Genomic DNA, 13,174 nt, shown 5'->3' with positions numbered 1-13,174 from the left:
TAAGGAACCACCATACTATTCTCCATAGTGTCTGTATCAATTTACATTCTCACCAACACTGCAAGAGGGTTCCCTTTTCTCCACACCCTCTCCAGCATTTGTTGTTTGTAGATTTTCTGATGATGCCCATTCTAACTGGTGTGAGGTGATACCTCATTGTAGTTTTGATTTGCATTTCTCTAATAATAAGTGATGTGGAGCAGCTTTTCATGTGCTTCTTGGCCATCTGTATGTCTTCTTTGGAGAAATGTCTATTTAGGTCTTCTGCCCATTTTTGGATTGGGTTTTTTTTTTAATATTGAGCTGCATGAACTGTTTATATATTTTGGAGATTAATCCTTTGTCTGATGATTTGTTTGCAAATATTTTCTCCCATTCTGAGGGTTGTCTTTTGGTCTTGTTTATGGTTTCCTTTGCTGTGCAAAAGCTTTTAAGTTTCATTAGGTCCATTTTTTAATTTTTGTTTTTATTTCCATTACTCTAGGAGATGGATCAAAAAATATCTTGCTGTGATTTATGTCAAAGTGTGTTCTTCCTATGTTTTCCGCTAAGAGTTTTATAGTGCCCAGTCTTACATTTAGGTCTTTAATCCATTTTGAGTTTATTTTTGTGTATGGTGTTAGGGAGTGTTCTAATTTCGTTCTTTTACATGTAGCTGTCCAGTTTTCCCAGCACCACTTATCGAAGAGACTGTCTTTCCTCCATTGTTTATCCTTGCCTCCTTTGTCATAGATTAGTTGACCATAGGTGCGTGGGTTTATCTCTGGGCTTTCTGTCTTGTTCCATTGATCTATGTTTCTGTTTTTGTGCCAGTACCATATTGTCTTGATTACTGTAGCTTTGTAGTATAGTCTGAAGTCAAGGAGTCTGATTCCTCCAGCTCCGTTTTCTTCCCTCAAGACTGCTTTGGCTATTCGGGGTCTTTTGTGTCTCCATACAAATTTTGAGATTTTTTGTTCTAGTTCTGTAAAAAATGCCATTGGTAATTTGATAGGGGTTGCATTGAATCTATAGATTGCTTTGGGTAGTATCGTCATTTTCACAATATTGATTCTTCCAATCCAAGAACATGGTATATCTCTCCATCTGTTGGTAACATCTTTAATTTCTTTCATCAGTGTCTTATAGTTTTCTGCATACAGGTCTTTGGTCTGCCTAGGTAGGTTTATTCCTAGGTATTTTATTCTTTTTGTTGCAGTGGTAAATGGGAGTGTTTCCTTAATTTCTCTTTCAGATTTTTCATCATTAGTGTATAGGAATGCAAGAGATTTCTGTGCATTAATTTTGTATCCTGCAACTTTACCAAATTCATTGATTAGCTCTAGTAGTTTTCTGGTGGCATCTTTAGGATTCTCTATGTATAGTATCATGTCATCCGCAAACAGTGACAGTTTTACTTCTTCTCTTCCAATTTGTATTCCTTTTATTTCTTTTTCTTCTCTGATTGCCGTGGCTAGGACTTCCAAAACTATGTTGAATAATAGTGGTGAGAGTGGACATCCTTGTCTTGTTCCTGATCTTAGAGGAAATGCTTTCAGTTTTTCACCATTGAGAATGATGTTTGCTGTGGGTTTGTCATATATGGCCTTTATTATGTTGAGTTAGTTTCCCTCTGTGCCCACTTTCTGAAGAGTTATTATCATAAATGGGTGTTGAATTTTGTCAAAAGCTTTTTCTGCATCTATTGAGATGATCATATGGTTTTTCTTCTTCAATTTGTTAATATGGCATATCACATTGATTGATTTGCGTATATTGAAGAATCCTTGCATCCCTGGGATAAATCCCACTTGATCATGGTGTATGATCCTTTTAATGTGTTGTTGGATTCTGTTTGCTAGTATTTTGTTGAGGATTTTTGCATCTATATTCGTCAGTGATATTGGTCTGTAATTTTCTTTTTTTGTAGTATCTTTGTCTGGTTTTGGTATCAGGGTGATGGTGGCCTCATAGAATGAGTTCGGGAGTGTTCCTTCCTCTGCAATTTTTTGGAAGAGTTTGAGAAGGATGGGTGTTAGCTCTTCTCTAAATGTTTGATAGAATTCGCCTGTGAAGCCATCTGGTCCTGGACTTTTGTTTGTTGGAAGATTTTTTGTTGTTGTTGTTGGAAGATTTTTAATCAGTTTCAATTTCATTACTTGTGATTGGTCTGTTCATATTTTCTGTTTCTTCCTGGTTCAGTCTTGGAAGGTTATACCTTTCTAAGAATTTGTCCATTTCTTCCAGGTTGTCCATTTTATTGGCATAGAGTTGCTTGTAGTAATCTCTAAGGACGCTTTGTATTTCTGTGGTGTCTGTTGTAACTTCTCCTTTTTCATTTCTAATTTTATTGATTTGAGTCCTCTCCCTCCTTTTCTTGATGAGTCTGGCTAATGGTTTATCAATTTTCTTTATCTTCTCAAGGAACCAGCTTTTAGTTTTATTGATCCTTGCTATTGTTTTCTTTGTTTCTATTTCATTTATTTCTGCTCTGATATTTATGATTTCTTTCCTTCTGCTAACTTTGGGTTTTGTTTGTTCTTCTTTCTCTAGTTCCTTTAGGTGTAAGGTTAGATTGTTTACTTGAGATTTTTCTTGTTTCTTGAGGTAGGCTTGTGTAGCTATAAACTTCCCTCTTAGAAATGCTTTTGCTGCACCCCATAGGTTTTGGATCGTCGTGTTTTCATTGTCATTTGTCTCTAGGTATTTTTTGATTTCCTCTTTGATTTCTTCAGTGACCTCTTGGTTATTTAGTAACGTATTGTTTAGCCTCCATGTGTTTGTGTTTTTTACCTTTTTTTCCCTGTAATTCATTTCTAATCTCATAGCGTTGTGGTCAGAAAAGATGCCTGATATGATTTCAATTTTCTTAAATTTACTGAGGCTTGATTTGTGACCCAAGATGTGATCTATCCTGGAGAGTGTTCCGTGCACACTTGAGAAGAAAGTGTAATCTGCTGTTTTTGGATGGAATATCCTATAAATATCAATTAAATCTATCTGGTCTATTGTATCATTTAAAGCTTCTGTTTCCTTATTTATTTTCATTTTGGATGATCTGTCCATTGGTGTAAGTGAGGTGTTAAAGTCCCCCACTATTATTGTGTTACTGTCGATTTCCTCTTTTACAGCTGTTAGCAGTTGCCTTATGTATTGAGGTGCTCCTATGTTGGGTGCATATATATTTATAGTTGTTATATCTTTTTCTTGGATTGATCCCTTGATCATTATGTAGTGTCCTTCCTTGTCTCTTGTAACATTCTTTATTTTAAAGTCTATTTTATCTGATATGAGTATAGCTACTCCATCTTTCTTTTGATTTCCATTTGCATGGAATATCTTTTTCCGTCCCCTCACTTTCAGTCTGTATGTGTCCCTAGGTCTGAAGTGGGTCTCTTGTAGACAGCATATATATGGGTCTTGTTTTTCTATCCATTCAGCAAGCCTGTGTCTTTTGGTTGGAGCATTTAATCCATTCACGTTTAAGGTAATTATCGATATGTATGTTCCTATGACCACTTTCTTAATTGTTTTGGGTTTGTTTTTGTAGGTCCTTTTCTTCTCTTGTGTTTCCCACTTAGAGAAGTTCCTTTAGTATTTGTTGTAGAGCTGGTTTGATGGTGCTGAATTCTCTTAGCTTTTGCTTGTCTGTAAAGCTTTTGATTTCTCCATCGAATCTGAATGAGATCCTTGCTGGGTAGAGTAATCTTGGTTGTAGGTTCTTCCCTTTCATCATTTTAAGTATATCATGCCACTCCCTTCTGGCTTGTAGAGTTTCTGCTGAGAAATCAGCTGTTAACCTTATGGGAGTTCCCTTGTATGTTATTTGTCATTTTTCCCTTGCTGCTTTCAATAATTTTTCTTTGTCTTTAATTTTTGCCAATTTGATTACTATGTGTCTCGGCGTGTTTCTCCTTGGGTTTATCCTGTATGAGACTCGCTGTGCTTCCTGGACTTAGGTGGCTATTTCCTTTCCCATGTTAGGGAAGTTTTTGACTATAATCTCTTCAAATATTTTCTCAGGTCCTTTCTTTCTCTCTTCTCCTTCTGGGACCCTATAATGCAAATGTTGTTGCGTTTAATGTTGTCCCAGAGGTCTCTTAGGCTGTCTTCATTTCTTTTCATTCTTTTTTCTTTATTCTGTTCCGCAGCAGTGAATTTCACCATTCTGTCTTCCAGGTCGCTTATCCGTTCTTCTGCCTCAGTTATTCTGCTATTGATTCCTTCTAGTGTAGTTTTCATTTCAGTTATTGTATTGTTCATCTCTGTTTGTTTGTTCTTTAATTCTTCTAGGTCTTTGTTAAACATTTCTTGCATCTTCTCGATCTTTGCCTCCATTCTTTTTCCGAGGTCCTGGATCATCTTCACTATCATCATTCTGAATTCTTTTTCTGGAAGGTTGCCTATCTCCACTTCATTTAGCTGTTTTTCTGGGGTTTTTCTCTTGTTCCTTCATCTGGTACATAGCCCTCTGCCTTTTCATCTTGTCTATCTTTCTGTGAATGTGGTTTTTGTTCCACAGGCTGCAGGATTGTAGTTCTTCTTGCTTCTGCTGTCTGCCCTCTGGTGGATGAGGCTATCTAAGAGGCTTGTGCAAGTTTTCTGATGGGAGGGACTGGTGGTGGGTAGAGCTGGCTGTTGCTCTGGTGGGCAGAGCTCAGTAAAACTTTAATCTGCTTGTCTGCTGATGGGTGGGGATGGGTTCCCTCCCTGTTGGTTGTTTGGCCTGAGGCGACCCAACACTGGAGCCTACCTGGGCTCTTTGGTGGGGCTAATGGCAGACTCTGGGAGAGCTCACGCCAAGGAGTACTTCCCAGAACTTCTGCTGCCAGTGTCCTTGTCCTCAAGGTGAGGCACAGCCACCCCCCGCCTCTGCAGGAGAGGCCTCCTACACTAGCATGTAGGTGTGGTTCAGTCTCCTGTGGGGTCACTGCTCCTTCCCCTGGGTCCCGATATACACACTACTTTGTCTGTGCCCTCCAAGAGTGGAGTCTCTGTTTCCCCCAGTCCTGTCGAAGTCCTGCAATCAAATCCCGCTAGACTTCAAAGTCTGATTCTCTAGGAATTCCTCCTCCCGTTGCTGGACCCCCAGGTTCGGAAGCCTGACATGGGGCTCAGGACCTTCACTCCAGTGGGTGGACTTCTGTGGTATAAGTGTTCTCCAGTTTGTGAGTCACCCACCCAGCAGTTATGGGATTTGATTTTATTGTGATTGCGCCCCTCCTACCATCTCATTGCAGCTTCTCCTTTGTCTTTGCATGTGGGGTATCTTTTTTGGTGAGTTCCAGTGTCTTCCTGTTGATGATTGTTCAGCAGTTAGTTGTGATTCCGGTGTTCTTGAAAGAGGGAGTGAGAGCACGTCCTTCTACTCTGCCGTCTTGCACCAATCTCAAGCCATGGTCTTAACCAGGTTCAGACTTCATCTAGACACGGAGCGCCTTGTTGGAAGAGGAGGCCGTGCCCCCTTGAAGAACTCTGTACAGATTCTAGAAATCTTCATCTAAGCCCCCTCCAGAGGGACCTGTGATCATTTACTAGAGTGGTCCACTGTAGCCCACAGTCAACATGGGGGCTTACAGCAGTCAGGGCCCACGTTCCAATCACAGTGAACCCACCTGTGCTTACTTCTCCAGGTACTGAATCGACTAGACACACCTGGCAACTGGCAGAATCCCAACATCAGTTCTGTGACACATGGAGTAAGGTCTCCTGTTAGAGGCAGGAAGCCCCTGGAACTTACCTTTTCTGCCAGGAGAGTAAAACAGCTGCCATCAGTTTCTGTATAAATAATTGAAAGAGGAGTCACCTTGCCAAAGGGAGCATTCATTCTTAGAAAGCAGCACAGCCTAGTCTCACGTGAGGAAAGCGTTGGCCTCCTTTAATGAACATTTGGCCCGGCTCCTTTCAAAGTAATAATGTGCCTTTATGGTGCTAAGGAGCATTTGGTCCCTTCCTGAACCAGGGTCAACAGAAAAATAAGGTTTTTTTTCTTATTCTCAAATGACTCCCCTGTTGGGGAGGGGGAGTTTCTCCATTGATCTTACTACAGCTCATCCCTAATTCGTAGATTCATTGCTTCATTCTTCATTCAGCAAGCTCTCAGAGGGCCTAACCCCTGCCCGCCAGGCCTGTGCAGGGCAGAGGGGGCGGGGATGGAAGAGCAAGCCAGGCTCTTAAGAAGGCAAGGCAGATAGGAAGCAATTTCAGTGCAATAAACGCTTCTACAGAACAGTGCTCGGGGGAAAAGAGAGTCAAGGAGGTTTTCTGGAAAAGATGCTTCCTCAACTGGGTCTTTTTTTTAATGTTAATATTTAATATTAATAATATCTTACGGAAAAACCCAAACAAATTTTTGGCCAACCCAATACAATTTTTAAAGGTTACACTCCATTTACAATTTTTACAAAATGTTTGCGATATTCCCTGTGCTGTACAATATATTCTTTTTTCTTTTCTTTTTTTAGATAGACTTCTTTTTTTATTTTATTATTTATTTACTTTTCTTTAGTTTTTTGGCTGCATTGGGTTTTAGTTGTGGCACTAGGGGTCTTCACTGAGGCGTGGGGGATCTTTCACTGTGGCGTGGGCTTCTCTCTAGTTGTGGCGTGCAGGTTTTCTCTCTCTAGTTGTGGTGCACCAGCTCCAGGGCGCATGGGTTCTGTGGTTGTGGTGCACAGCCTCTCTCATTGAAGCGTGTGAGCTCAGTAGTTGTGGCATGCGGGCTTAGTTGCCCCGCAGCATGTGGGATCTTAGCTCCCCGACCAGGGATCGAACCAACATCCCCTGCATTGGAAGGCAGATTCTTTACCACTGGACCACCAGGGAAGTCCCTGTACAATATATTCTTGTAGCGTATTTTAAACCTAATAGTTTGTACCTCTTACTCCCCCACCTCTGTATTGTCCCTGCCCCCTCCCCTCTCCCCACTGGTAACCACTAGTTTGTTCTCTACATCTGTGTGTCTACCTCTTTTTTGTTATATTCACTAGTTTATTGTATTTTTTAAAGTGCATGTAAGTGATATCATACAGTATTTGTCTTTCTCTGCCCGACTTATTTCCCTTAGCATAGTGCCCTCCAAGTCCATCCATGTTGCTGCAAAGATTTCTTTCTTTTTTTATGGCTGAGTAGTATTCCATTGTATGTATATATACCACATCTTCTTTATCCATTCATCTGTTGATGGACACTTAGGTGGCTTCCATATCTTGGCAATTGTAAATAATGCTGCTATGAACACTGGGTGCACGTATCTTTTTGAATTAGTGTTTTTGTTTTTTTTAGATATATATACACAGGAGTGGAATTGCTGGGTCATACGGTACTTCTATGTTTAGTTTTTTGAGAAAACTCCATACTGTTTTCCAAAGTGGCTGCACCAATTTACATTTCCACTAACAGTGTATGAGGGTTCCCTTTTCTCCACATCCTTCCAACACTCAGCTGGGTCTTGAAGAGCCAGTAGGTGCTGCCTGGAAGGACAGTGGAGAGAGGGCACAGAATGTCCGAAGGCATGAAGACCAGAGAGAACAAGGCATAGTCAGGAGGGAGGAGAGAGCTCGTGGGGATGGGGGTGGGAGGTGCAGAGGCGCAGGAGGCCGGAGAGGGCAGTGAGGGCCAGATCACCAGCCTTGCCCAGCCAGCTTGAGAAGCTTGGAAATGTGGAATATCCAGGCTTGGCCCCTATAGCTCAGGGCCTGCATTGTTGTCTGAGACTGACACTTTAAAGGTGGAGGGGAGAGGGACAGCACATGCCCATCGAGGAGCCAGAGGATAAGTCTTTGAGGAGAGTCCTTCCTACTTCTCCGTTCTTCCCTTCAGCATCTTTTCCCAGGGCTTCCACCAAAATGCAAGGTAGGTATAGCAGCCACCTGTGCAGACTGCCACCATGTGGACAATACAGGGATTACAGATCTACAAATGACTTCCTCATTCCTTAGTTCAATATACTATAGTATTTCCTAATAATTCAAACGAGCCAAAGTGCTGGGATAAGGTGCCCTCGGTTTGAGGGGAGGACAAAAATGCATACAGACGATCACCGAATGCTCAGAGGTGTGAGTCTACCTGAAGCAGTGGGGTCGGTGAGAAGATGTGGGAAGGCTTCACAGAGGTGACATCTGAGCTGGGTCAGGTAGAGAGCAAGGGTCTTTAGAGACCACCTCTGACATCCTCACTTTACAGAGGGGGGCGACTGCAGCCCAGGGTAGGAAGGGACTCGCTCAAAATCAGAGTGCTTCAGGTGGGTGTCCCAGGCCAGGGCCCCTTTTCCTGTGCATGGTTGGCCTCCAGTTAAAATGGGTCCCCCTCCCAGTGCCAGAAATGGCCTTTGCAGAATCTGATCTGCTGCTCCTGTCTGTCCCGGGGCAGCCCCATCCCAGCAGTTTGTCCAGCCTGCCTATTGCTGCAGTAATCGCTTCCCTCGTTCTCTGCACTCCGCCTGTGATAAACTGCAAAGCACCGAAACCCTCCCCAGGGAGGACACGGTACTTAAGCCAGGGTCTTGGCTGACCTGGGAAGAGGGCACAAGGTGTGTCTCCAGGGCATCTGCCCTCAGGGACTACCATACTTCTCAGTACACAGGTACTTCGTAAATTTGGGGACCTGAATGAATGGGTGAGGTCCGGGAAGGGGAGGTGGGTGGCACCTGAGAGGTCAGTCAGATGTCTTGTGGACTTCTCCAGAGCTGAGTCTAGTCTGGGAAGATAAATTGGGGCCAGGTCACAAAGGTCACTGAACATTCTCCCAGAGAAGGAGTTTGCCCTTCTTCTGCCAGCAGAGGGAGCCAGGCCTGTTTGTGACAGAGGAGGGACAGGATGGGAATACAGGATAGTAGTTTCATTCTTTTTCAAAGTGAGAAATATTGTCCCTAGTCAAGGGTCATACCCACTGATATTACTTAAGGAAGAAATTGCCCTGCCCTAGGTCTTCCAGATATTTTGGTTCTTTTTTTCTAAATTAAATAATTAAGCCATATGTCTATAGAATAAATAGAGGCTGTCCTGTGATAAGCTCCCAACACTCGGGAAACAAGCATGGCCTTTGTGATGCACTGCTGAATTTCCTTCTGTCATGTCGCCAGAACCCTGGACCCTGATAAACACAGGGCTTAAATAGAGTAAGTCTTCCTAACCTGGGTTCTTGTGTAGTCATCTCTTTCCTCACGTCCTGCCAACTGCAGCACCATTACATGGCTCCCGGAAAGAGGTTTCTAGCGGAGTGCTTAGGGCTGTGTTCTTTTAAATGTTTTTATCAGTAACCTGGATGAACTCAGCGAAAGTGTTCAAATGCCCCAGTACTTCAAAAAGGAATTAATGTACATTGGATAGAAGAAGCAATATTCAAAAAGGCTTGCAGAGGTTAGAATGGCAGAGAGAAATCAAATGTTGAACTGTCCTACAGACGCATGTCAAGTTCTGCATTTAGACTCGACACTAACATGCGAAAGCATGGGGGGGAAATTGAAATGGATTACACAGGGTTGTCTCCAGGTTCAAAGAGGCCACGTCTGGAGCATGGTAGCCACTTAGAAATGGTTCCTTATTACTGTGACTGAAACTGTGCTGAACTTAAGCATTTTAGAACAAGAGTCTTGGCTTTTCTTCCGCTTTAACATGGCTGTCTTCCTAACTCCCCTGGGCAGTCAGTGGCAATTCAATAGTGACTCTTCCTTAATGGTGTGAAGAGAGGAATTGTAGAATTGTGACGGAAGTAACCAGGAGAAATCCAAGAATTTAAAATATCCATTTGAAGCCTGGGCAATGGAGCCAGGAAGCACCTGGCGGATGGGCACTCACAGAAGAGATAGCATCTCCACGTGCCTGAAGGAGGAGAGCTTTACAATTCTTTTCTCTGAATGATGCGGCATGGATGTACTGAGAACTGCTTCTTCTGGGAAGGAGAGGGCCTGGTTTCAGAGGAAACACATTGACAGTGTTTCTTTGTTTGCAGGTGTCCAGTAAGAGTGTTATGTTGTACTGATCCTCATATTTCTCTGTCTTTTTCGTTTTTCTTTCATCATTTTCAATTTTGAAAACAAGCATTTGTGGGGCCTCCCCTGTCTCCCAGACGTCATGGTGAATCAGGTCTAGTCCTGGCTTCCAAGCTACCGTGATCTAATAGGGGGACTGGGACTTGGGCACAATTAACTGGGATGTGACTGTCTGCTCCACATTACAGCTGGCACTCGGCAGAGAGCAGGCGCCCTCGTTGAGGGCTTGCTGTGTGTCAGGCGCCCTCCTGAGCATTTTATATTAGCTCATTTCAACCTCATCTGTCATGAAGTAGGTATAGCTTGTCTCAGGTAAAACCGAGGATCAGAAGGGTTAACAACATAACGTGGCCAGAATTACAGCTGGTAAATGGTGGAGTTGGCCCCAAAGTCCACACTCTGTACCACTGCCCCAGGCTGCTTCTCCACAAATATGTGCTAAATGGACAAATAAAGAAGGCCTAAATATGTGCCATAAAAGAGATGTAGGCCAAGCCAAGAGAAATAAGATTACACCATGGTGATCAGGATATTATGCCAGATATTATGCTTGAGGTGGGACTTAATGAACAAAAAACCATAGTGATAAGCAGCTGGGAGGCGCCGTTCTAGGCAGGAGTAATGGGATCAAGGTGAGCGAACACAGATGGCCTGAATTGTCGGTTATGGTGCCTATTCACTGCCTCCAGGACCCCCTCCCACTCCATCAGAGCTGATTAGACCAGGGGTGTTATGGACTGAATTGTGTCCCCTCCCAAATTCATATGTTGAAGCCCTAACCTCCAGTACCTTAGAATGTGACTTTATTGGGAGACGGGGCCTTTAAGAGGTAATTAAGTTACAACAAGGCAATTGGGGCAGCCTGATGCAATCTGACTGGTGTCCTTATAAGAAGAGATTAGGACACAGAGATGCTAGGGTGCAGGTGCCCAGAGGAAAGGCCACGTGAGGACACAGCAAGAGGGCAGCCCTCTGTAAGCCAAGGAAAGGCCTCAGGAGAAACCACACCTGCAGACACCTTGATCTTGGACTTCCAGCTTCTGGAACTGTGAGAAAATAAAGTTCTGGTTTAAACCACCCAGTACGTGGTATTTTGTTATGGGGGTCCTAGCAAACTTATACGAGGGGTGTAGGACTGAGCCAAAGACAGGAAGGCATAGACTGGCTGTGACCACCTGGGAAAAAGATGAACTGGGGCAGATCTTTTCTCTTAGCAGTTAGAACTGGGGAACCCTGGGAAGGAGCCAGTGGACTTTGGAGGTAGAGGTTGAAAGTATAACTATGAACTAAAGTCAGGATGGTGGTGAGCTAAAGCCCCAAGAGAGCAGAAACCCTAAGGAAGCAAAGGGGCTGAGTCAGAGAGAGGAAAGATTGAAGAAAAAGGCCAAAATAGGAGAGAGACAAGAGAAAGACCACTTGGCCACAGAGGGGAGGAACCTTTCCCAAGAGTGGCTTCAGTCTCCAACGCCTTCCCCGGTTGGGCCCCAGTCCTTGCAGGGGAGGAATTGGAAACCCCTTTAACTCCAGGCAACTCGAGTGGATCTCTGTTCCTTGTTCCCTAAAGAGCCAGAGTAACATGGAAGGCCATGTTTAGGGATGGATAAGCAACTTTGTAAAAAATATAGATGGAATCCAGTGGAGATGAGGCTGGAAAAGAGGGTTGAAGCAACTTCTTGGAGGGTTTGGAAAGCCAGGGTTGGGAGAGCAGACCATGGAGGATGTTTGGCAAGTCTGAGCTGTGCTTTAGGGAGATGCATGTCTGTACTAGGCATGGAGCCTGGAGGCTGCAGGGCTGTTAGCACTCGTGCTGGTCCAGGCAGGAGGTGGTGAGGGCTGCAACTGCGGCAGTAGCAGTGTGAATGGAAAGGAAGTTGTATTGATTAGGATAAGGACTAGCTGCTCTAACAAACAAACTCCAAAGCATATAATGGCTCTTACATAATAGAAGTTTATTACTTATTTGTGTAAACTCTCAAATGGCTATTCCTAGTCTCCTAGTCTCAAGTGTTGATTCAGGGACCCAGGCTCTTTCCATGTTGTGGCTCCACCATTCTGAACACCAACTCCAGGCTGGCAGAAGGGAAAAGAGGAATGAGCCCTCTGACATCCAAGGGATGGATAAGAGCCACCAGGAGGCAGAACAAATGAGGTGAGAGAAGGGGAGGAGCCACAGACAACTCAGGGGTGATAAGAGTGTGATGTTGCCATTAACTGGCCTGGCAGCTGATGGATGCAGTGAATTAACAGATAAGAGCACCTGGGGTCTAGTTCCCATTTGGCTCTGGATGATCATTTGGGAACAGGGTGGTCATTTAGAATCCATGGGCCATTCTAGTAACTGGGAAATCTTAACACACTTCTCAGCAGCAAGAGTCACGCTCTGCCCTGATCAGGACTTGACCATTCCTTAGCTTCCTGCATCTCTCTGGGTGTTATTTGGTTCTCGGTCCCACTGATGAGTGTTTATTTCTTGTTCTGTGTCTCAAGGTCAGACTCCTGAAAGAGATGACCTGTTGGACAGAATGTCCATCACAGATGGCAGATTGATATGGTTTGTGACTGGCTGCCCTTAGGTCAGGCACTCAGCTTCGGTCCAATGAGCAGTGCTCTGGGGCACAGAATCGCATGGCACCAGTATGGATGCTCACACCGTTGGCACAGCTCTGTGGACATGGCAGGCTTTCTAAGGCTAGTCCTCTTAGTGTACTTCCCTTCCTTAAGCCTCTGTCTTCTTATCCTTAAAATCAAGAACTTGGACCATATGATGCTTACAAGTCCTCCACACTCTGTGCTATGTTAGCGAGGGCAACACTAGCTGCTGTAACAAATAAGCTGGCACTTCACTGGCTTATTACAATAGACCTTTATTTCTTGCTTATGGACAGTTGGTGTAGAGGACAGCTTCCTCTACATGGTGATTCAGGGACTCAGGCTCCTTCCCATCCCATTCCTTTTGGGCCTTTGAGGCCTAAACCAGCAGGTGTGGAAGGAGAGGGTAGAAAAAACACACTTGCTTCTTAACTGTCTTAGCCCAGAAGTAACACACATCACTTCTGCTCACATCCCATTGGTAGCCTTGATCCCGTGTTTATTCCTAGACTCCTTGGTGGGCTGGGCAGTATGCCCCCTGGCTGGGCAGGTCCTTGCCAGCAACAGCTTCACTTTATGGCAAGGGAGCAGGAATTCCTTGTGGACAGCTAGCCT

This window comes from Eubalaena glacialis, chromosome 9, assembly GCF_028564815.1.
Source record: "Eubalaena glacialis isolate mEubGla1 chromosome 9, mEubGla1.1.hap2.+ XY, whole genome shotgun sequence".
NCBI lineage: Eukaryota > Metazoa > Chordata > Mammalia > Artiodactyla > Balaenidae > Eubalaena > Eubalaena glacialis.
Note: the sequence above shows the minus strand (reverse complement) of the source record.